This window comes from Petaurus breviceps, unplaced genomic scaffold (assembly GCF_028583685.1).
Source record: "Petaurus breviceps papuanus isolate PSGF00001 unplaced genomic scaffold, PetGlider_PUasm1.0 490, whole genome shotgun sequence".
NCBI classification, from domain to species: Eukaryota; Metazoa; Chordata; class Mammalia; order Diprotodontia; family Petauridae; genus Petaurus; species Petaurus breviceps.
The window spans coordinates 17,908,961-17,935,268 of NW_027186352.1; the positions used below are offsets into that span (position 1 = coordinate 17,908,961).

At 35.3% G+C, this 26,308-nt stretch overlaps 1 protein-coding gene and 1 pseudogene across 1 annotated transcript in view; one reads left to right on the forward strand and one right to left on the reverse strand.

The window, feature by feature from the left end:
• The window catches only part of LOC138172037 (protocadherin-15-like), a 2,287,527-nt gene that overhangs the window by 1,667,662 nt on the left and 593,557 nt on the right, over positions 1 to 26,308 (reverse strand). The gene's annotated exons all lie outside the window — the stretch shown is intronic.
• LOC138172082 (Rieske domain-containing protein-like) lies at positions 24,068 to 24,852 on the forward strand (annotated as a pseudogene).

Genomic DNA, 26,308 nt, shown 5'->3' on the forward strand with positions numbered 1-26,308 from the left:
TGTGGTCTGTCTTGCATTTATCACTGTAACTGGCAGACAGTAAGCACTTAATAATTTTTTACTCATTTATTCATTCATTTGTAGAAGCCCCTAAACATAATCTCTCTGTCTCCGTCTCTTTCTCTGTCTGTTTCTCTCTGTCTCTGTCTCTCTGCCTCTCTCTGTCTCTGTCTCTGTCTCTGTCTCTGTCTCTGTCTCTCTCTCTCTGTCTCTGTCTCTGTCTCTGTCTCTGTCTCTCTCTCTCTCTCTCTCTCTCTCTCTCTGTGTTTATGTCCATATGTTTCTGTGTCTTCAAAATGAAAGCATCATTCCAATAGAACTGCATGCAAGTTCCTTGAAAACAGGATTATCTCACTTTTGTTCCTATAAACCAAGAGGCTAGCGCAACTTGGCCAATAGTAGATATTTAATTAAAACTTCTTGAATGCATGACATAACATCATGTTTTGAATTTAAAAGTGTTCATTATACATTTAAGAACCATCTATTTGTGATTAGAAAGCATGCCCTTACTGTGGGCTATGATGGGAACAGTGACGAATGTGTGTCTAGGAAACTGGGTTCAAACCGCAGTCCTGTCACTTAGCACACATGGAGCCTGGCGCACATCACTTAATCTCTCGTAGAGAAAATTTCCTCCTTAAAAAAGTGGGAATGAGACAGATGACTTCACAATTCCCTTTTGGTTCTAATTCTCTGATCCTGTATGTTCTTGAGAATTCCAACTGCTCCATATCCAATGTGCTAGCTCAGACAGGAGTGATACCCTGCTTGCTTGGGGTCAGCAGGCAGAAGTTAATTGACCACTTGCCACATTCATTCTAGAAGGCATTCATTCTATGCAGTCACAGGTTTACCTAGGGGGTCTCTGAGTCACCTTCCAGGTCTAACACTCTATTATTGTTTATCCCATTTCAAACTTGGTTGCTTCCCATTCACAAAATAAAATCCCACATTCTCTGGAAAGGATGCCATAGATTAAACTGAATGACCATAAGAGAAGATTAATTATCAACAAATATTTTATATATTTCCCACATTGAAATTAATGAACATTTACCAAAATAAATTACTGTAAAGTCATTCAATCAATGAGAAAAAACATGCTTTTTAGCTCAACAGAGGGAGAGAAACCACTATTTCAATTTATATCTACATATAAAAACTTTAAGAGAGACTTTCTGAAATTCTTCTACTTGACCCAGAAGGAAGAACTAGCAGCAATGAATAGGAGCTGCCAAAAGGCAGATTTGGACTAGATATAAGGGAAAATTTCATAAGGATTAATATTATATCAAGTGCAATGGGCTGCCTGAGGCTGAAGTGGGGAGGTGGGGAGCCCTCAGCCTTGAAGTCACATGTGGCCTCTAGGTCCTCAAGTACAGCCCTTTGATGGCATACAAACTTCACAGAATAAACCCCCTTAATAAAAGGATTTGTTCTGTAAAACTTGAGCCAAAGTTTTAAGGCTGTAAAACAAAGTTTTCCAAAGGTCGTAACCAAGGACTTAGAGGGCCACAGGTGGCCTTGACCCAAAAAAGTTCCCCATCCCTAGGTAACCCTATCTTTGTACGTCTAGTAAGGATTGATGGCTACTCAGCATTGTCTGTTGTGCATTTGTGTGTCTTTCTCAAAGGCCTCGTGAGGTTCTTTTCAGCTCAGATATCGTGAGAATCAAGATTCTAATCATTTGCACTTTGTGTGTATGTGTCTTTTTTGGGGGGAGGGATTCTTGTTTGATATAGTTTTTCTCATGTTATTTGTGTGTTTCCTCAATCAAGTGTCTGAATATTACATAGAAGGGAGTTTAATGATTTTTAAAGCAGCCATTACACTTCAGAAAAGCTTAGAGGTCTACTCACAAATGACATCTCCTTTAGTACACTGTGCTCAGTTGGAAATTTGTGCAATCATGAATTTTGTTGTGACTGCATTAAATTGCCCAACTTTTTTTAAAAAAAAATTTATATACCTATGTATATTTGAATATTTGATTTTAAAACTTTCAATTCCAGATTCATTCCCTTCCTTCCTTGTCACTCACCCTTACTGGGAAGATAAGCAGTTCAGTATAGGTTGTACATGTGTGGCTAATGCAAAACAATAACATAGTAGATATATTGTAAAAGACTGACTATATTTCCCTCCCTCCTATCCCACCTCCCACTTGTTCCATTCTCTACTTTGATCCCATCCCTTTTCAAAAGTGGGTGCTTCCAACTTCCCTTCCCCCGGCCTGCCCTCCCTTCCATGACCCCCCTCTTATCCTCTTTCCCCCTATTCTCCTGGAGGGTGAGATGCTCTATTTAGTGTGTATTTCACTCTCTCCTCAAGCCAGATTCAATGGGAATAAGGTTGAGCCATTCCCTTTTGCCTTCCTATTCTTCCCCTCCATTGTAACCATGTTCCTTTGCCTCTTCTGTATGATAGTTTACCCCAATCTGTCTCTCCCCATCTCCTCTCATTATATTCCTCTCTCACCTCTTAATTTCACCTTTTTAAGTATCATCCCTTCCTATTAAATTGGTCCTGTGCCCTCTATCTATGTGTACCTGTAAACATATATACATGCATTCACATATGTATTCATATGCCCATATACCCTCATATAAAGACACACACACATATATGTATTTCTAATCCCTTCAACTACTGAGAAAAGTTTGATCAGTTACAATTATTGTTTATCCATGTAGGAATGTTAATAGTTCAACTTTGATAAGTTCCTTATAATTTCTCTTCCCTGTTTACCTTCTCATGCTTCTCTTGCTTCCTGTATCTGAATGTCAGATTTTCTGTTCAACTCTGTTTTTTTTTCAGCAAGAATGCTTGAAAGTCCTCCATTCCACTGAATGACCATATTTCCTCCTGAAACGTGAAACTCTGTTTTACTGGGTCGGTGACTCTGGGTTTTAACCCCAGCTGGTCAGGCCCGCCCTGGGGCTAAAGCCTTGGTGTGGGCCTGGGCTCGGCTCCCGCAGATTCCTGCCGGCCTGCTGGGCTGTCCTCAGCAGGAGGTTAGCTTCTCTGTGTCATTTTGTGGGTTCTGCAGCTCCAAAGTTTGTTTAGATTCCCCTTTTTGCATGGATTGGGGAAGGTGGAAGCTGGAGCCGTGGGGAGGTCCTGCTTCTCCTCCGCCATCTTGACTCCACCCCCGCCTTCCCCAAATTGCCCAACTTTTATGACATGGCCAGTTCTCACAAATTTGATCATAGCTTCTCACACAGGGATAGCCAAATATGCCTTCTCCTTCTCTTCATACCGGAAGGGTTATGAAAAAATACATATCACTTCAAATACGCTTCTTAGAACCAGATATATTCTTAGAACCTGACTCAGGAGTGATCTAAGTTCACCAACATTCCCTCCATTTTAACAGAGGAAGAAACCAAGATGCTGAAGGTGGAGTGTCCTTCTCTAGGGCATTTAAGCAATGAGTTAGCAATGTGAGATTTAAAGCCAAGTCCTCTGACAACAAATTCACTTTCTTTCCCATTGAAACAATTTCCTTCTCTTTGCCTGCCCCAAGTACAGATCATTAGCAGAACAGGGATTACAGCTTTTAACTACATTCTAATTGAAGCCTTTCTTGGTTACTCTAATTGTTGATGCCCTCTTACCTTAAATTACCCTGCATGTAACTATGTATGAAGAGATTACCTCCCACCTAAAGAATGAGTTTCTTGAGAGCAAGAACTGTGACACTTTTTCCTTTGCCCCCCCCCCAATAAATAACGTGGTGCCTGTTATATAGCAGATACTTAATATTTTTCTTCAATGACTGTAGCTTATCATCATGACAATGCTTGCTGCACTTGATATGGGTTGAAAAATTATTACTTTCTTTCAGTGGTCTTCTAAGACAGGGCCCTAGGTGGCAACATATAGGCTTTCATTTTCTGTCTCCTCTAAAATGAAGAATCTGTCATATTTTCCAGGGAAATGATGATGAGGAGGATAATGAGAACGATGATTATAGTAAACCTGTGTGCCTGATGCATAGCAAATACTTAATACTTGTTGACTAATGTTCATTACAATTAAAAATTTCTTTACAAATGTTATTTTTTATCATCACAATACACCTTCAAGGTAGGAATTCCATTTGACGTACGTGAAAACTAAGACCAATGGGGGCAGATAGGTGGAGCACTGAATAGAGCACCAGCCCTGGAATCAAGAGGATCCAAGTTCAAATCCAGTCTCAGACTTAATTCAATAACTAGCCGTGTGACCTTGGGCAAGTCACTTAATCCCAATTGCCCTATCTTCCCCCCTGCAAAAAGAAAAAAAAAACCTAAGAACAACAAAATTAATTCCCCATGTTCACTCAGGTATACCTGAGATACCTGACATTGAATTTGAACAGAAGGCTTCCTGACTTTCTACTTTGTCATCAAAATTTCCTCAAAAACTTATTTTATCTTTACTTTTTTTCCCCTTAAGAGTAGATTTTTTCAGATTTAAGAAGCACCTGATAATCTCACTTTTCTGTATTTGTTTCTGGGAAATCCATATACTCTCAAGTTCCCTGCTATGTAAAAGCAGATAATTCTGTAGTTGGTGATGGCACCATTAAAACCTCTCAGAGAGCAAAAGGGAAGCTAAATGTGGAATAAATGACTGAAAAGAAATTCACAACATAAATTTCCCTAGCAGGGAGCTAAGGGATACAGATTCCCTAAAAGCAAATAAGACACTGCTTAGGGTTTATGGCCTATAGAAGAATAAAGACATCATCTTTTGAAGTATAAAATGCAGCTCCAGTCTGTAAAACTTATTCAAATAGTGTGTAAATGGGGAAAAAAAACACAAAAAAAGGAACTTTCTAAAGAAGCAATATGTAACATAGAGCATAGAGAATTCTTAAGGGTTGGGTTTCTAGGATTCCATATATCCCACTGAAAATGAAATAGTAGAGTACACTTTTTTTTCAGAAAATGAGAATATTTAATATCTAATTCTCAAGGTCATCAGTTGGTATTTCATAGCTAGAAGAAAACTCAGAGATCTATTCAACCATCCATCTGTCCATCTATCTGTCTCTATCTAATTATTTTAGGAGATTTTGTTCTATGAGGGAACTTTCTTAAAAATAATCTGCCCAAGGTTACAATGGGAATATCTTATGATCACAGATAACATAAGTGAAAGGAATTTAGAGATCATCTTGTCCAAATCTCTCTTTTGCAAATAAGGAAATGTAACTCCAAGAACATTAAGAGATTCTACTAAATTGGAATTGGTAGAATATGTAAGAAATGGAAACTGAACCTAGGTTCTTTGACTCCTGAGTCAGTTTTCCAAACAAGAGACATTTCAAAATTGAGTCTCTCCACGAATGAAGACTATGGTAAAATCCCCCATGAAAGAAACCATTCTATGCAGTAGTGAGAGATCAAATACTATAGTTGAAGGGACAGAAGCCCACTCCATCATGATGATTGATTGCAGCAATTAGGCATGTTTAGATCAAGGAAGAGAAATCTGGTGGGAGCAAAAACTAACAAACCATTCATTTTTGTCTTTTTCTTCAATATTTTTGAACAGAGCCAGGGAAATGAATTGCAGACTGTTAAAACTTGTCTCCTTTAATATCATTCTTTTATATTTCATTGTATGCTTAAAAAAAGGTGATTGTAGATTCTTGAAAGTGGTACTTGCTGATAGAAAAATTCTGTCCAGTCCTTTATACCTAGAAATGTTCATGGGCATATACCAGGGAAAGATTCATAAATGTCCTGAGGAGAACCTAGCTTAGCTGCTGATAAGGGGCATATCAGGCAGTGGCTGGGTACTAAGTTATGAATATATTTCATCAAAATAACTAATAAAGATGCCATAGTCATATAAGGATGCATTTTTATCTAAATTCTTCATGGCCGTCAACAGAGCTATGGAATCAGGCTTCTTTTGAAATACATAAGTATTGAAAATAGTATACTTTTACTTAATGTGGTACCTTTCTTCTGAATAGGCTTTTATATCCCACTAGGAGACATGAATAAGAGATTTCATAGAGATAGAATTGTAAACTTCAGGACTGCTTGCCCACCTTTTTGGATATGCAAATTACAAATACAAGGAAACAAGTGGGTTTTAGCAAGTGTTCGTGGGGGAATCAAAAGAGCTTTCCTACAAGAGATGGTGCTCAAACTAAATATTGAAGAAATATATAAACTCTAAGAAATAGAGATGAAACAGGAGAATATACCAAACATGGAAGACAGTCTATATTAAAGTATAGGGATGGGACAAAGAGGGTCATATATTCTGAACTATAAGAATACCAGAAAAATAATTGGAAATGCTAGAAATGCAAATTTAGGAGTAATGTAAGGTGATGATTATCTGGATTAATGTGGCATGTGAATCATGGGGCAAGAATAACTATGAAAAATGCTATAGAAGCAGGCACAGATGACCTGTCAAGTGATTAGGTTTGAAGGGCAAGATAGAGCCAGAGATGAACTTTGTCCTATACCAACTCAAAGTCACAAAATGTGTAGGAAATGTTCCAGAAATGGAAACTTAAAAGTGTTTAGGTGTATATAAGAGAATAAAGAAAGAGCAGTGTGACAAAAACCTGAAACAGATCATACACAGTACAGGTTGCAGTGGTCACAAAGATTATCAAATGCTGAAGAATTTTGAGAATGATGAGGACTAATGAAGAGTCATTGGATTCATGAGTTTAGAGATCATTAGTGGTCTTGGAGAGATCAGTTTCAGGCAAGTATAATCACAAGATCAAGAATGCAATAGCAGGTGAAGAGAAGAAAGCAATGAATATAGATAGCCTTTGTTCTAGAAATTTGGCTGTGAAATTGAGCAGAGATCAAACTATAAGGAATGTGAAAAAATAGATGTGATAGTGGAGGTCACTAGAACATAACTGAATTCCAAGATTACTCTGTTCACATTTGCCCAGTGGCATGTCATGTTTCTATGTGTTAAACACATGGAATAACAAGATCTTTCTCACAATAAAACAACCCATTTACAAAATGACATATAGAAATTCCTGGAAATTGCTGTATTATAATGAGAATTTACAGTGGTTTGAAACTTAATGACCTTGGGATACAAAAATGATATGGAGGATAAAAATTTTCAGTAAATATCAAATTTGTCATAAATAAAAATATAAGGTAATGGAAAATCACTTGAATTACACATAGCTATTTTATAACTATAAACACAGAAAATGTATGAGTGGATGATGATGTATTTCTGATGTCCTCTAGGTTTGATGCTTTATGATAGAAGATGAATTTTTTGCTTTGAGAAAATAATTTATTTTCCTTTTAAGATCATTTGTCTTTATATATTGATCCATCTATCATCCTATCATCTATCTATCCATCATATATCAATCTATCTATCTAGGTATCGATCCATTTATCTATCTATATCTCTATCTAATCTATGTATCTCTATTGTATATAAAAGAATATTGAAAATGCCATATGAGATTTTTTTTAAAGGAAACATCTATCTCTTCCAAGTAAGCGCACAGTTCCATAAAAATAATATAATTATTTGGTTACAGTCATTAAAATAGTTATAGAAAAAAAAAACTACTCCATAAATACTTTGATTAAAACAAAAAAGAGGAAGAAAAGCTTATTCTGATAATAAAAGATTATTATTCTGCACTATTTTTTTACTCTAGAGTGCAATTAGGGGAATATTTTGAGTTCAAGATTAAATATGAAAGCAAGCTATTCTTTTCAGCTTATTATAAATAGATTATTTTTAGGGTGGAAGGCAGGGCAATTAGTGTTAAATGAATTGCCCAAGGTCACATGGCTAGTAAGTATTACATGTCTGAGGCTGGATTTGAACTCAGGTCCTCACTCCAGGGCTGGTGCTCTACACACTGTGCCACCTAGCCACACCATAGATTTTTTTTTTTTTACTAATGAATTCAGTGGACCTCAAGAACATCAACTCACAAAAAGGTAAAATATAACTTTCTTTTAGTTCAAAACTTGCAAGAAGCAGTTATTGATGTCTAATATTAGGCAAGAAGATATCAAGTTATCTTTATTATTTATTATATCACAATAGCTTTTAGTTATTTAATAATAAATGTAAGCATAATTATTATAACACAACCAGAATTTACCTATCTAATCTTACAGACATGAGGTAAGAAAAAAAGGGATAAATAAACATTTTTTTCTACAAAAAGAATACATTTTCTAGTTATTTTCCTATGCCACCTGAAGACACACCTTCCTGCTTCAACCAAACAAAAAGGGGCAGGGGTAGAGGCAGGAAAGATGATTTCATTAAATCTAATCAATTACAACATCCACTCCACATATTTTTATAGATACCTGAAGAAACTAACAGGCATTGCAAGGGTGTTACAAGGCAAAAGTTGAAAAATGCTATCACCCTTCCACATTATAACTCCCCAGAAGTGGAAGGGGCCTTGGGTTATAGCATTCATTTGAAATGGGTATGTGTTGAAGCCAACTCAGATCAGCTTTGAGGAGCTGATGGATATGTGTGTGTGTATGCATGTATTTTAAATATTGTATTTAAAAATGTTTTTTTTTCAAATTACATGTCAATAATTTGGTAGTTTGTTATGGCACTGAATAAGTAAATTAATTTAGGTACAACTGTCATTTTTATTATTTTATTTATCATATTGGCTTGGCTTACATATGAGTAATTCATATTTTTCAAATTATTTAGATCTGACTTCATTTGTGTGAAAAGAATTTTATGAATATGTTCATATAGTTGCTTGGTTTGTCTTGACAGGTAAACTCCAAAGTTTTTTATCTTTTCTATTACTTCCTAATACATTGTCAATTTTTGTGAAGATTTCATGTACCTTTGAGAGAAAAAACAGAAGAGACATTATTTTTCCATTTCTATTCAATTTCCTCCAGAGCTATACAAGATCTAACTTTTCTAAAAGTCTATTCATCTCATTTACTTCTTTCTTTGTAACATTTTTCTTTAGCCTTTTCTCTTTTTAGGAAAGCTAGGTGGCACAGTGAATAGAAAACAGGACCTAGAGTCAGGAAGACTCATTTTTCTTAAGCTAAAATCTGTTTCCCTGTTTACCTGATTTGTGAATGATTTTTTTTAATAACCATCTTTTCCAGAAGATATTGTTTTTCCATCCTACCACCTCCCATGTATTGACATCAACAACAATATCAGGTAAAACATCTGATCCACTGACTGTTAATCCCAAAAATTTCTCCTAATTTCTTACAAGTTCTCTATTCTTTATTGTCTAGTGCATGAGGTAAGGTAGGCAGTTGTTTCTGGACTAGGAGTAAAAATCTGGGGAGGAAACCACAGAATTTCATAATGAGGGAAATGGAGTGTCCCAATTGATACATCTTGAATGTGTACTCAGAGACATAGTTTCAAGTCTCTAGGTCTGTTCCTTTTCACCTTCCTGTAATTTAGAGCAAGTCTCTTACCCTCTCTGACCCTCACTTTCATTTACTCATAAATAAGTTGGATTAGTTAATGTCTAAAGACCCTTCCAGCTCTAAATCAAGAATTCCTTACTATCTTGCCCTGTTCTTTCTTTGGGACTATTGTAAAAAAGACCACTTCTTTGAAGTTTGTGGGACTGGGAATAATGCAAATTATGTAAGAGTTGAATGCAATTTAGTAGAACACCTAGGATTTCAAGCACTGAAACTAGGGATACAGATGTGATTAACTGAATGCTCCTTCTAATTATAAAATATATAATTGTAGACCTAATATAGACTTCTACTTCTAGTTGATAACTGGATACAATCTAGATATCCCAGAAGCACCTTAAACTCCATATCTTTAAAATTACAACAGAATCTTTTCACTTCTCAACATAAATAATCGATTAAAATCTTATCTATAACTCAGTTCCTTCTTATTTAATCATTTCCAAAGTCCAAAGGATTCTTTCTCATAATATCCCATACATCTGCCCTGTGGTTTTTCTTCCCACTGCCAATGGACTAGTAGGTAGCCTCCTAACCAAAAGCCTACTCCATTTTCTTAGCTTAATGTATCTACCAGAGTTTCATTTCTTACCTCCAATCTATGCTTCACATTTCAGTGATCAGTCAAACACACACACACACACACACACTATTGCCTAATTTGTACCAAATTTTGCTTTAGGCAATTTTTTTTTTCTTAAGCAATTGGGGTTAAGTAACTTGCTCAAGGTTACACGGCCAGTTATTTCTGGGTGTGGTGCTAAGTATCAGAGCTCGGGTTCGATCCCAAGTCATCCCGACTCTGCGGCCGGTGCTCTTACTCAGTGTGCTACCTGGCCGCCCCTGTTTTAGGCAATTTAGGATAAACGGATAAAATATATTCTAAGCATCAGGACAAATAACCTCAGCAAAAATAAGAACAAAGGAAATGGAATGTCTTCTCTGAGTGACAATAAGTTAGCCAGTTTGATTGGATCTTGGGGAACACGGAGAAAAAGGATGTACATGTAGTCATCTGTTCTATTATACTAGAGATAGGGAAAGATTTTGAAGGCCCAATGAGGCCAGATTCATCTTTCTTCTCAATTAAACTGAACAAGTTACCCCACTTATCACAGCTGTTCAATTTCTTCTCTATTACCTCCATGCTAAAGTTCAAATTTATTGGCCTGGCATTCAATGCTGTCTGTATTGGCAACATTGTACCTTTGTTCATACCTTTTCTCCTCCTATAATCTCTAGCTTTTGAAATTCTACCCATTAATCAAGCACAATTCAAACATGACTTTCTCTCAGAAGTTTTCTCTAATACTCTACTAAGAAATCATCTTCCTTTTCTCTTTTCCTCCGAACTTTGGACTATTTGATTTGAAATTCTGTTTTTCTCTCTGTCTCTCTCTCTCCATCTCTGTCTCTCTGTCTCTGTCTCATTTTAGATTTAACCTATAATTTAATTAATTTAATTTCCTTAGAGAACTCTCAACTCTGCCAACGTGGTCTGGTGACTATTATGCAATTTACAGTCATCAGGGTTACAATGCTGCTGACAAAAACTGAAATTAGCTTGTCTTTCTTACAAAGAGTATTTTTTAAATTCTCTTTTAAAAACACTTCTAGGGAGTAGAAACAGGACTTCTGTGTGGCTCCTGCTTCCTCCTTATGCAATTCATAAATTCTCAACAAAATTTGGAGGTACAGAACCCCAAAAAATGACAAAGAGAAGCAAACCTCCTACTGAAGACAGACAGATAGGCCAGCAGAAGGGGCCAGCAATGTGCTCTCGGAGCCAAGCCCAGCCCTGCATGAGCCTGAGGTCTTAGCTTCAGGGAGACCATTACCAGCCACCAGCTAGAGAGACTTCAGATCACCAGCACCTGTGTTGGTTTCCAGAATTATCAACCCATAGATGCTAAGGACAAAATAAGAGGTCAGTGCAGTGTGGACTTTGGGGAATGGGAGTCTGTGAGTGCGATCCAGCCTTTGCCCCCTGGAGGGAGAAGCAGCTGAGCTGCTGTGGCCATGTAGCTGCTTCCATGTGGCTGCTTCAGAGCTCCTGGCCTGCAGGGGGACCAAGCAACCAGTCTGAGGTGTAATCTCTCTTGCTTTAAACTCCTTTGATCTGGATTGTAGTCTAGGGTGGAGGTTCTTGGGTGTGTGACCAATTTGACAGTGTGTGGAGTCTTCAGAGAGGTCAACCAGTAACTAATACCTCCAGTAACTGAGAAAACACCAGCAATTGGGACAAATCTCCCGTCTGGTAACAGAGTCCTACTAATTTAGGGGCAACATGAACAAACAAAGGAAGCAAAGCAAGCAGAGTAATCCAACTTCCCACACCTATTTTGGGGACAAAAAGGATCAAAGCATGGAATAGGAGGAAGACAGTGAAGTCAGATCTCCTGTACCAAAATCTCAAAGAAGAATATGATTTGATTACAGGCCATAGAGGAGCTTAAGAAGGATTTTGAGGAATCACTAGGTTAGGCAGTGAATAGAGCACCAGTCCTGAAGTCTGGAAGACCTGAGTTCAAATGCGACCTCAGACACAACACAAAAAGCTAGCCGTGTGACCTTGGGCAAGTCACTGAACCCCAATTGCCCTCCAAAAAAAAAGAAGTAGAAAAATTTTGAAAACCAAATAAAAGAAGTGGAGGAAAATTTGAGAAGAGAAATGAGAACGATATAATAAAACTATGAAATGAGAGTCAACAACCTGACTGAAGAAAATATCACCTTAAAAAACAGACTAAATCAGATGGCAAAAGAGGCTCAAAAAGACAATGAGGAGAAAGGTGCCTTAAAAAGCCAATTTTGCCAGAAGGAAAAAGAACCTCAAAAGCTCACTAAAGAGAATCATTCCTTCAGAATTAGATTGGAGCAAATGGAAGCTAGTGACTTTATGAAAAATAAATATATTATTAAACAGATCCAAACAAATGAAAAATAGAAGGTCATGTGAAATATCTCATTGGAAAAAGCACTGACCTGGAAAATAGATCCAGGAGAGATAATTTAAAAATTATTGGACTACCTGAAAGCCATGATTAAAAAAAGGAACCTAGAAATCATTCTTCCATGAATTCTCAAGGAAAATTGCCCTGATGTTTTTGAATCAGAGGGCAAAACAGAGGTTGAAAGAATCCACCGATTACCTCCAGAAAAATATCTCCAAAACAAACTTCCTAGAAATATTATAGCCATGTTCTGGAATTTCCTGATCAAGGAGAAAATATTACAAGCAGCCAGGAGGAAACAATTTGAATATTGTGGAAATAGAATTAAGGTAACACAGGATCTGGCAGCTTCTACACTGAGGGATCAAAGGCCTTGAAATATGATATTCCGGAGGCCAAAGGATCTGGGATTAAATCAAGAATCACCTACCCAGAAAAACTGAGTGTCATGTTTCAGGGGAAAATATTGTCATTAAATGGAATAGAGGACTTTTAAGCATCCTTGATGAAAAAACCAGAGGTGCATAGAAAATTCGACATTCATATAGAAGCAGCAAGAGAACCATGAGAAGCTAAACAGGGAAAAGAAATCATAAGTAATGTATCAAAGTTGAAATATTTCCATTCCTAAATGGAAAAATGGTCATTGTATCTTATGAAACTTTTCTCAGTATTAGTTGAAGAGAATAGAAATGTGCCTGTGTTTGTGTGTGTATATGTATACATACATTTATTTGTATATATAAAAGGATATTTGGGAATATGAATACATATGCGAGTATGTATGTATATGTGTACAGGTATATATAGACAGAGGGCATGGGACCAATTCAATAGGAAGGGATGATACTTAAAATGTGAGATTAAGAGGTGAGAAAGGAATATAATGAGAAGGGATGAGGAGAGAAAGAATGCAGTAAATTATCTCCTTAAGAAGAGGCAAGGGAAAACTGTTACATTGAAAGGGAAGAACAGGAAAGCAAAAGAGAATGAGTCAACTTTATTCTCATTTAATTTAGCTTCAGGATGGAATGGAATAAACACTAAATAGGGTATCTCACCCTACAGGAGAGAATCGGAGAATGGGTTGAGAGGGAGGATTATGGAAGGGAGGGCAGGCTGGGGGGGAAGGAAGTTGGAAGCACCTACATTTGAAAAGGGACAGGATCAAAGTAGAGAATAGAACAAGTGGGGGGTGGGATAGGATGGAGGGAAATATATTCAGCCTTTCACAATATAACCACTATGGAAATTTTTTGCATAGCTCCCCATGTACAATCTATATTGAATTGCTTATCTTCCTAATGATGGTTGGTGATGAGGAGTAAGTGAAATAATCTGGAACTCAAAGTTTTAAAATCAAATGTTTGTGCACACACACAAACACACACATATATACATATACATACATATATATGTATATATATATATACACATAATTATTATTTTGCATGTAACTGGGAAACAAAATATACAGGCACTGGGGCATAGAGATCCAGGGGATAATCAGTGGGAATGCTGTGTTGGGCTGGTGGGAAGGGAAAAATGGGGAGAAAACTTGTAACTTAAAATCTTGCAGACATGAATGATGTAAACTAAAAAATAAAAGAGAGAGAAAAATGAAAAAAAAAAGTAACACTTCTCATCAGGCCCATTGATATTCTTAAGTTTCATTGAATGTATGATCTTACTGATATAGTTCCCCCATGATGTTGATGTTAATGCTGATGATGGTTCTAAAACATCTCTGGCTACCATTATAATAGCATTTATAGGAAGTAAACAATGGGTTACTAAGGCAGTGGACATTTTAACATCATTTTTTTTCTGTGTGTAGCCAAATAATTAGTTATTAAAGAAAAGGTCAAACTCAATATCAATTCTAAAGGGATGGCATGAGGAAAAGTCATCATGGATAATCAGAGCAATTCCAGACCAACCTACTTAAGCAAGTATTTATAAAAGAGAGGGAGGGATGGAGGAATGGAGAGGAAGAATGAGGAGAGGGAAAGAGAGAGAGAGAGAGAGAGAGAGAGAGAGAGAGAGAGAGAGAGAGAATCTCCAGAATTTTCATACAACTAATGAAAGGAAAAATAGTTCCCTTATTGCAGGCTTCAAAAGAAATACACTTTTCTGTTTTGGGTACCTGAATCAGAGTTTGAGAAAGGCTTCCTGCCTCTGAGCCCAGCAGTCTACACATTATATATGCTATATCTGATACTGGGTTGACAAAATTTATAAGATCCTCAAGCATCAGTTTCCCAAATAGCCTCAAAGGGCGAAGGTTTTGAATGAACAGCAAATAACAAAGATGGGAAGATCATCCTAAAATATGACTAAGAAGATATGAGCAAATGTCACCATATTTTTGCATCTACAGCACCCCATACTGGAATATACTTCTTCTCCCCTTGGCCTCATGTAATCCCTCTCTTCCTCAAAGACACAGATAAAGTGCCACTTCCTATAAGAAGTTCTTCCAGATCACTCAATTGCTATTGCACTCAACTGTGGATAGATTCTCTTTGAAGAATAATGGAATGATTTTTTTAAGGAATTGGACAAGATTAGTAAGAATTACATGGATTGGAATGCTCTGACAGTGAAAAGAGTTTCCATCTAAATGAGATAAAAGTTTCGTTGACATGTTAAAATATGAACTAGTTCACTTAAAAAAAAACATATCTAAAGGTTATCTGGTTCAAAACAACATTGGAAGCCTTAGCAAGTTCAATGACCTTCTCATATCCCAGATTCTTACATGATGGTTTCAAAGGTCAAAGTCTCTTTCTTAAAGCATTTTTAAAGATGAAACACAGTAACTTTTCACAATCCCCTTGTTCTTCCAAATGAAATAGCTGATAGCTAATGGGGTGATTGTTGTACTGAAATTATTCTTAATAAGGTCGCAGTTACATTGCCATTAAAAAGACCACATTTATTGGAATCAAATAAGATTTTATCCAACATTTTTAGAAATAAATTGCAATTTATCAGAAAAAAGCACATCTTCTCTACCATTTATTCATTCATAATCTAGAGGAAATTATCTGGATGATTTAGACAAACACCTGCCATAATTGAATGAGAATTTATCTTGTCTTACTTGTGAAAATTGAAAAGAAAGTCAGATAAAAGAGATGACTAACTGTTCCACTCTACATAATGCATGCATTTACTCTCCATGTGACCTTGGGAAAGACATGCTGTCTCTTTGTGAATCAACATCCTCAGGTTTAAAATCAGGACATTTAACAAGACGACCCCTGAGGCTCCTTCAACATCTATATCTATGATCTTATAATCCTATAATGTAATATCCTTGCCTAGATGTCTGGATCACAAATGTTGACTACTAAAATATTATATATATATATATGTATATATATATGTATATATATATATTTGAAATGTTTCATTAAATAATGATCAACAATATAAGTAATTAGTCTTGCTTACTGACTATATTTTATGTTAATTAACTAACGTATATCAAATCACAATTTTGTCTTAATGTCACAGATTTAAAGCTAAAAGAACCCTCAGAGTCTACTGAGTGCAACCACCTTATTTTATTAATGAGAGTAAAGAGAAATGATTTACCCAAGGCTGTACAGGCAAGTTGAATAAGTTGGATTTGAACACATGTATAGGAAGTCAAATATGAAATACAAAGAACAGATGTAATGTTTTAGGGGTTATATGAGTAAAAGAAGGCAAGCATCAGACAGACAAAATTGTTTTGTAGCTGAAGCCACTGGTTAAATTCTTCAGTTGGGGTAAGAAGTAGAGAGGGTGTCATTCTTCACAGAATCATTACCTATTAGGTTTATAAGAACTATCAACCACCAACTAATTTAATATGTAACTTACAGTATCCTTTATAAAATCCCATGAAGTATCTAGCTCAGAGTTTCCCAAAATTATTTGGCCTACCACCCCTTTACAAATATTATTCAGCAATACCCTGGAAATTTACTTTCTTTAACCCTTTAATGTTTCATTTTTGTTAATTTGTATTTTCTCAAAATATGTAAAATGTATATATTTTAAAAATGATAAATCTTAAACTTAATAGCTTATATTAATTTTATGGATTTTTTTTCTGCTTTGAAATTTTGACGACAAAACATTGCATCATGTAATCATATAGGATCATATTGTAAACAAAGCATTGCATTCACATTTTCCTGCTAATGCATACTGGACTTCCTGGCAATATGTGACCCACTTGTTTGCCAACACTTGCTTGTTAAGCCCTTTTGGCAAACTTAACCACTGATCAGTTATAATTTGAATTTTAAGTGTTCATTTGGAAAATAATATAATCACTATAACTTTAAGTCTGTTACACAATCAGTGAAATAAGTGTACATGGTTTTTCAAATTATTTTCTCTTTTTCTCCTTAAGCTTACACTGACACCTTATTTTTATCCAAATTCCCTCAATTTCACCCAGGGGTTTGTTTTATCACCACCATCACCATCATCACCATGACTTCTCCCCTGCCCCCTGACCCTGTGCTTGAACTAGCATTTTGGGACCTATTTTTAATTTGAGACCTTTGATGAAGGGGAAGCTAACTCCTAAGCTAGTCAATTCAAGAAGAATTCTAATTAAGTGCTTTTTTTCTATCAGAAACCTTAATTTCCACCTTATCAATTTATTTCAATGGCTTCTGCACCTTGAGACCAATTAGAAAAATTAAATATTTCTTCCTCAGGAAATACATACAGATATATGAAGCCAACTGTCCAAAGGTATGATTCTGATCCCATATTCCTGAATCATCTCTTTTCCAATCTAAACATTCCAAAGTCCTTTGACTCATTGTCATATGACAGGATCTCTAGCCAACCCATGACTTTGATTTACATCCTTCATATATACCCCAGGTGAGCAAAGTACTTTCTAAAATGGGAAACTAACAACAATACAATTGTTCTTTCACCATAGCAGAAGATGGAGGTACTGTCATCTCTGCTGCAGCCTCTTTTAATATAGCCCAAGTTGACTTGAAATTTGAGGACTTAGCCTTGACAACATTGTTAGGATTGGTTATTAAATGATCCTTTTACTCAGAACTATCTACTTGTGACTGTCCTGTATATCGTGCTATTAGTTTTTTTCCTAAAGGATTAATTTTACAGCTTCCAATATGGAATGAATGAAAACATGTATTAATTTGAATATTCCAAGAAGTGTTCTCGTCACTGGTGATACAAGTACAAACTCAAAAAAGAATCTCTGCCTTTAAGGAACTTATTGTCTATTAATTGGAGACAAAGGCTGATACTATAAGCAATCTGGGAAAGCAAGGAATAGTTTACCTGTCAGATTTGAGGAGAGGGGGATACTTTATAACCAAATAAGAATTAGAGAGCATTAATAATGCAAAATGGATAATTTTGATTGCATTAAATTTAAAAGCTTCTGTACAAACAAATCCATTGTAACCAGAATTAGGAGGGAAGTGGAAAATTGGGAAAGAATTTTTATAACCTATGTCACTGATAAACAACTAATTTCTAAAATATACAGAGAATGGAGGAGTCAAATCTATAAGAATACATTTCATTCCCCAATTGATAAATGGTCAAAGGATATGAACAGGTTGTTTTCAGAGGAAGAAATTAAAATATTTGTAAGTATATGAAAAAAATGCTCTAAGTCACTATTGATTAGAGAAATGCAAATGAAAACAATTCTGAGGCATCACATCTCACCAGTTAGATTGGCTAAGATGACAAAACAGGAAAATGACAAATGATGGAGAGAATGTGGACAAATTGGAACACTGATGAATTGCTGGTGGAATTGTGAACTGATCCCAAACATTCTGGAGAGCAATTTATGCCAAAGGGCTATAAATAAGTTCATACTCATTGACCCAGCAATACCACTTCTAGGGTTGTATCCCAAAGAGATCATAGAAATGGGAAGAAAACATATATGTACAAAAATATTTATAGAAGCTCTTTTTGTGGTGGTAAAGATTTGGAAATTAAGGGGGTGTCCATCAATTGGAGAGTGGCTGAACAAGTTGTGGTATATGCATGTTATGGAATAATATTGTGCTATAAGAAACAAGGAGCAGATGGATTTCATATTTACCTGGAGAGTCTCATATGAACTGATGCTGAGTGAGAAGAGTAGAGCCAGGAGAAATTTGCACACAATTACAGACACAACATATGTGTGATGACCAACTCTAATAGTCTGTACTGTTCTCAGCAATCCAGAGTTACAAGTCAATCCCAAAAGACTCATGATGGAGAGATATTTCCACATCCAGAGAAAAGAACTGAGATTGAACCCAGTTTGAAGCAAACTATCTGCTCTTTCACTTTTTCTTGTTTGTTTTGTTTCCTCTTTCCCATTGTTCATTCCATCTGATACAATCCTTCTTTATAACCTGACTAATGTGAAAGTATTTGCAGATAATCTATTTGATTGTATTCCACCATGGGTGGGGGGAGGGGGGAAGGGAGAGAAAATTTGAAACTCAAGGAATTGTGGAAATGAATCTTGTAAACTAAAAGTAAACAAATTAATAAAGACAAAAAAAGAAATAAAAATGTGGCTGTTAATATATATATATATATATTAGGAAGTTATGGCTTATGAGGAATATTTTTATTTGGTGATTCACAAAAATGGTGAGAGGAGTAGATTGGCATGATATTTCTAGGAGCAATTGTTCCTGAAAATATCAGATGGGGAGTAACCTTGAGTTGGAAATCATTAACCTGAAGTTATAAAATACTGCACATATGATGAAATAAGCTAGATTTTGAGCAACAAGGATCTCTTTAGTGAACTCCCATCTTAGCTCTCCAGATATTTATTTATCTGATATTATTTTCTCAATCTCTGAATGAAACGTACATAGAATATTGCACACTATAAAAATCTATCTTCACTGTTTATCCACATAAATAGGCAAACACTAGTACACTTGGATTCCCTAAAAGACAAATATTAATAACATTGACCAAGAATATTTTTTTTAATTTTGTGACAAAAATTTCAGTATATGTCTACATTAACTCAGTACAATTCTCATTCATGAGAAATATGTATATGCTTCTAATAGTAATCTATTTAAAAAGTGAGAAAACCTGTCATGAATTGAAAACAAACTACACTTGAATCTACATTTTATGAAAGTACCCTTTAAAACAAAATTCGGCATAAAAGTCCATTGTAAATTTAGAAAATATGTCCACCAAGAGGCTGGTTGGTTATTCCTGCAGATGACAGGAACACCAAACTAATATTCTCTTGAATTTTCTCTGACCATTCAATACACTTCAGACCTTGTAAATGTTCATTTTTCTGTTCCCAAAACATCCTCAGCTTTGTATATCATTTGCATATTTCATCTAGAAAGTACATATTTCACCCCTAAAAGTCATACACTATCCGAATAGGTAAGCATACCTTGAGAGGAAAATGTTCAGTGGTCAACAAATTTACATCCCAGTGTTTAATTGGAACTGCTGAAGGAATTATTCCTTTTTTACTCAAATAAAGTCCCAATCAGGGTCTCAAATGAACAGTAAAATAAAAATCACCAAAGAGTCAGGATGATGTATTTAATTTCTGATTTAACATATCTTCTATGTTGTAGTAGAAAAGATCACTGAAATTACTGCCTGAAAACCAGAACTGGAGTTTGACTTATATCACTTACTTCCTCTGTTACCTTGAGCAAATAATTTCTTTGTTTCTCACTTTATTCTTATGCTAAATGGGAACAATTATACTAAACTACCTGTTTCACAGGGTTATTATAGATCATAACAGAATAAACCATTATCTAGATGGGGCATTGGATATCATCCAGTTCATTCCACTCATTTTGCAAATATATAGAGAGAGTCATTTAGGTTAAATGATTTGTATAAAACCACACAGATTTTAATGTCAAATGTAGGAATTGAATCAATGTCTTTACTGTCAATCTATGTTTTTTTACTTTTTGGAGGGGGGAATGTAGGGAAATTGGGGTCAAATGACTTGGCCGAGGTCACACAGCTAGTGTGTGTGTGTGTGTGTGTGTGTGTCTGTGTGTGTCTCTGTGTGTGTGTGTGTGCACTAAGTGTCTGAGGCCAGATTTGAAATCAGGACTTGTTGACTCCAGGACAGCTGCTCTACTCACTTTGCCACCTAGCCACCTCTATCAATCTATTTCTAAAAGAAAAAAAAAAGTAATACCACATGATTATCAGAAGTACAGATGACACAAAGCTGGAAGGAATAGCTAAAATGCTAGACAATAAAGTCAGGATAAAAAATAATTTTCGCAGAGTAGAGCACTGGACTGAATCTACTAAGATTCAATTCAGGAGGGATAAATATAAATGACAGAACCACAGAATTAGAGAATTGGAAGAGACCTAAGTGGCTGTCTAGGTGTAATGGGAATGTAAATTTAAAGATCTTCCCTGCCCCTAGGCTAAAGTGCACCTGGAGCTTGGGGTAGGAGGCTTGTTTTTCATGTAGATACTTTTTGATTGGCCAGTGGGTCCAAAAGGTTGTTACATTCTCTGAGCCAGGAGAAGGCTATATAAGCCCTGATGTGAGGCTTTGTTTTGGGGCTCACTTTGAGAAATGTTCTGTGATTTGATCAGATGAAACTCTGGAAAGCCGTTGTCCAGAGCCCCCCAGCTTTGAAAAACCCAGATGTTGAAACCCAGATGTTGATTTGGTATGGATGTAAAGGCTGGACAGTTTGGAAAGCTGTCTACTTGATCTGTTTCTGTCTTGATAATTCTGCCTCTCTCTTGTGTCTCTCCAAATCTATGTCACCAGCTCCTCCCAGTTCAGCACTCTCTTTTCACATCAACAAGTCCATCCCATAAATGGGATTAACAAGCTCTGGGTTTTCACACAATCAAACCAAAAACCAAGCCAATACAGGGGAATCTTTAAATGCCATTACTATTATGCTAGGTCAACCCAGACAGGAAGAAACACAAGAGTATGTTCAAGACAGGTCATATCAATTCATAATAACATACTGTTCAATTTTCAGTCTGAGCATTTGTACTTTTCAAATAAGAAATTACTGCAGATAAGAGTTTGAATTATAATTTTACTGATGGTCTAAGTTTAAGAAAATGGTTAGAAAAATGTTAGTAAAGCAAATTAAACATAAATGTGTATCATGTGTATAATTTTTGGAAGAAAATTAATAACACATCTATGAAAGGATTCTCACTATTATATAGGTATGTATGTGTATATACATTATAAACTATTATATGTTGTTAGAATATGCAATATAATTATACATGCAAAGATGTATTCTTATATAATATTCTACTATCTACTGTTATACTATGTGATATAATTACATATACACATGCATGTATATGTGTATAATATTGTTCTGCTGCGTGATCTAAATTTATCTCTCTATAATATCACAAGCCAACATATAATTCATATCCATACATACAACTTCTTCTGCAGGACCTCAGAAGAGTTTGTCTAAATTGGTCTCTTTGTAATTTTACTTTTGGTCCTTCTCTCTGGTACCAAAAAAGAACAGTTTCTAGTGATCTTTTAATTACTTTGTCCTCTACCTCAAAAAATTCTTTTATAATTATATAAAAACATTCATTTTTACTTCACCTAACCTTCATATGGTAAACTATAAAAGCCCTTCACTGCCCTGCTTTATCTTCTCTAGATAGCTTTTCAGTGTTTTTTTCCCCTTAAAAATTACATCCAGTATTGAACAAAACTCTACAAGTAGGTGTGATGAGGAAAAGGATAGTGGGATTCCAAATCCCTTATTCTTGGAAGCTATGGATATATTTGGTATTAGGTCAACTAACAGGTATATTTCAAGTAGTGCTAAGAAAGAGAATCACAACCAAATCACAGATTATAAATGTAAAATATTCAAGCTATTGGAACAGAAACTCTTTCAAGATGGCTTTTTTTTTTCTTGTGCTTACCTCATGCTTAGGATAGGTATTTCTTCCTTCTTAATCATCATCATCATAACCATCATCATCACCATTATCATCACCATCATCATCATCTTTATCATTTACATAGTGTCTCCTATGTACCAGGCATTTTACTAAAAGCTTTACAAATAATTTCTCATTTGATCCTAATCACAAGTGATGCAAATATTCTCATGTTAGATTAGAGGGAATTTATGCAGACAGAAATTAAGTGACTTGCCCAAAGTCAAAGCCAGGAAGTGTCTGAGAGTAAAATAGAACTTTTATTCTTGCCTCCATACCCAGTCTTCTATCCACTGTGCCACCTAGTAGTTACCTAGAATTGAACCAAAACTGCTAATAAGCAGAGAGTACATACAATATAAATGGAAACAGTACTTATGATGATACATTGTAGATGCTGGAAGCAATGAAGTAGAAAAGAAGGATTCCTATGCACTTGTTACTGTGGGAGAAGTTATATTCAGCACCCAGAATAAAAATGTCAAAGGTAATAGTTCACTATGTAGAATTCATCAAGTCAGAAGTGAAATGGATCAACTGTCATTACTGAAACTAGTGTGAATTTCTTTAGCTAATTACCCTCTTAGAGATGATCATATAATACTTCTACTCACTATCACCAGACAGAAAACAGAGAGGAGCTAAAATTCTTAGTAATGAGTTAATGTTTTTCAAGAAGGCATACTGATTTTCAAGTATCAAGCAATTTGCTTTATACTAAACAGCAATAATCATTTCCACATTTTGAACCACAAGATTTAGAAAAAATAATTCTCTAAATCACAGATCAAGCAATTAGATTACAAAATTCTAGTGGTCCATATAAATATAGACCACTATTTTTTTAGATCACTATTAACATCTAAAAACAACTGGAAATAAACCTTAAATGGTGATTTAGAGACTTTAATCAAATCTATAGTTTATATAGAAAGCAAATCTAATTTAAAATGAGCCCTCTCCTTTAAAAAGTTCCATTCCACTCATTTCCATGTTCTTGTCAATAGCACTCTCATTTTTAAAATCATCGCCCCCTCTTATCCCCTTCCCTCGTAATTTCCTGTAGGTTAAGATGCCCAGGTGAGTGTGTATGTTATTCCCTCCTTAAGCCAAATTCAATGAGAGTAAGGTTGTCCCATTCCCTTTCACCTTCCTTCTCTTCCTTCAAATTGTAACAGCTTTCACTTTCCTCTTTTATATGAGATAAATTACCCTATTCTATTTCTCCCTTTCTCCTTCTACCATTTATTCCTCTCTCACCTCTTAATTTTATATTTTTAGAAATCATTCCCTCATTCAACTGATCCCATGTCATCTGTGTGAGTATAGATAGATGTGTATGTACTTATGTGTATATAAATTTATATGTATACACATATACACACAGTCACATATGCATTTATACATTCATAAACCATCCTATACATAAATATGTGTGTATGTACAATTCAAGTATCCCCATACTGAGAAAAGTCTGAGTTATAATTAATTGTTTTTCCATGTAGGACTGGAAATTATTCAACTTTCATAAGTTCATCATGGTTTCTTTTTCCTGTACCTTCTCATGTTTCTCTTGCTTCTTGTATTTGAATTCCAATTTTCTGTTCAGCCCTGTTTTTTGAATCAAAAATACTTCAAAGTGCTCCCCGCGGAGAAGGAAAAGGCCCAAAGGCTCCCAACTACATGGACCCCCGGGCTTTCAGGGTTGCAGCACCGTGTAGCTTGGCTTTCCTTTCCCTGGACTGAGCAGAAATGGATCTTCAAAGTTCTACACAAGATCCTGAGACAATAGAAGATAATTCCCCTGTCTATGTCGGCAGAGAAGAAGACATTAAAAAAATCTCAAAGAATGACAGCTGTAGTCCATGACAGAGAAGTTGTCATTTTCTATCACAAAGGAGAATATCATGCTATGGATATTCACTGTTACCATTCAGGAGGACCTTTACATTTGGGAGAAATACAGCAAAGACCCTGTGAAGCATGTACTATTATCCTCATTTTATAGATGAGAAAATCAAGGTTCATAAAGGGATTTTGATGGCTGGGAATGTATTGTTTGCCCCTGGCATAAAAACAAAATTACCTTATCAACAGGAAAAGGACTATATCAATCTATAAACCCTAAAGATCTATCAGCAGCACCCAAATGGTGTTCCAAAGGAGTAAAGCAAAGAATCCATACTGTGACTTGAAAAATGGGCATATTTATGTGACTCTTTCTAAGGCTTCAGATTTTAAGTGTGATTCTGATTTCTATGCCACTGGGCAGTTTAAAGTAATTCAAAGACTTTCTACTCTGAAGAAAGTTCCTGATTTTAAAAATATATGACAATAATGAAAAAATATTTTCCTATGTGTGGAAAGTATTTTCAGAAAATTCTATATAAAAGGCAATAAATAGAATTAATCTGGTATAAATGTATCATAAAAAAAAACAAAAAAATGGTAACTCAGAGAAGCCTAAACAGGAATGTATATGAAACAAAATCGATGACACATGTTCTTTGTCAGAATACTCATTGACATAACCTTGCCTAAAAAAAAAAAAACAACCAAGACATACCTCAGGAAATTGGAAATAAAGGTGCCTTTTAATTTCAACTGATTGAAATAGAAATTAATACGATGGAAAAAATGTATACTGTAAGAAATTATGAATATGAATATAGAGAAGTATAAGAAGACATATGAATTGATTTAAGCAGAGCCAGGAAAACAATGTGCACAATTACTATAACGCGAATAGAAAGAGTAGCAAAGACAAAAAAATAACAAATAAAACAATCTAAACTAGAAGTGTGTAATGATAATGACCAAACTGAAACTGAAACAAGAGATAGAAGAACGCTCCTCCTTTCTTTCTTCTCAGAGGCAGGAGACTAGATGCAAAACACTGAATGATGTCGCTTTTGATTGATATGTTGATTGATTTTGCTAAAAATTTTTCCCCATTTTTTTCTTTTTATTATAAGACATTATTCTCTGGGTTGGGGAGGAAAAGATATATTTAGTAATAAAGGTCTTGCAAGAACAAAATATATCAATTTTTAAAAGTAAAATAAAAGATGTACCTAAAATGGAAGCAACACCACCCAGACAGTCATCATATAAATGTTTTATAGTAATTAAGTTGATAATAAAAGCAGAGGTTCAGACTAAAACAAAACAGTAGTGGGGGTTATGGTATTAAAAATGACTTTTTCTTTTTTAGTCATAGCCAATTAAATTAAATATCACGGTGTTACCATTGTATAAAATCCCACAATCAAACATATCAACTCCAATTAATTCTTATATAGGATAATTGATAAATATGAAATCTAGTTTTAAGACATTAAAGATATTTTAATATTTAACAATGTTGATCAACTGAAAAAAAATACTTCAAAGTCTTCTATTTCATTGAATGACCATAATTTTCCCTGAGATATCATACTCAGTTTTGCTGGGTAGGTGATTCTTGTTTTAATCCTAGCTCCTTTCACCTCCAGAATATTTTATTGCAAGCCCTTTGACCTGTTCATGTAGAAGCTGCTAGATCTTGTGTTATCCTGATTGTGTTCCCACAATACTCAACTTTTTTCTTCCTGACAGGCTGTAATATTTTCTCCTTGACCCAGGAACTCTGTAATTTGGCCATGATATTTCTAGGAGTTTTCTTCTGGGGATCTTTTTCAACAGGTGATCAGTGAATTCTTTCAATTTCTATTTTGCCCTCTGGTTCTAGAATATCAGGGAAATTTTCCTGGAGAATATCTTAAAGGATGATTTTCTATGCTCTTTTTTTTTTTTTTTGACCATGCCTTTCAGGTAGTATAGTGATCTCTAAATTATCTCTCCTGGATCTATTCTCCAGGTCAGGAATGTTTCCAATGAGATATTTCACATTGC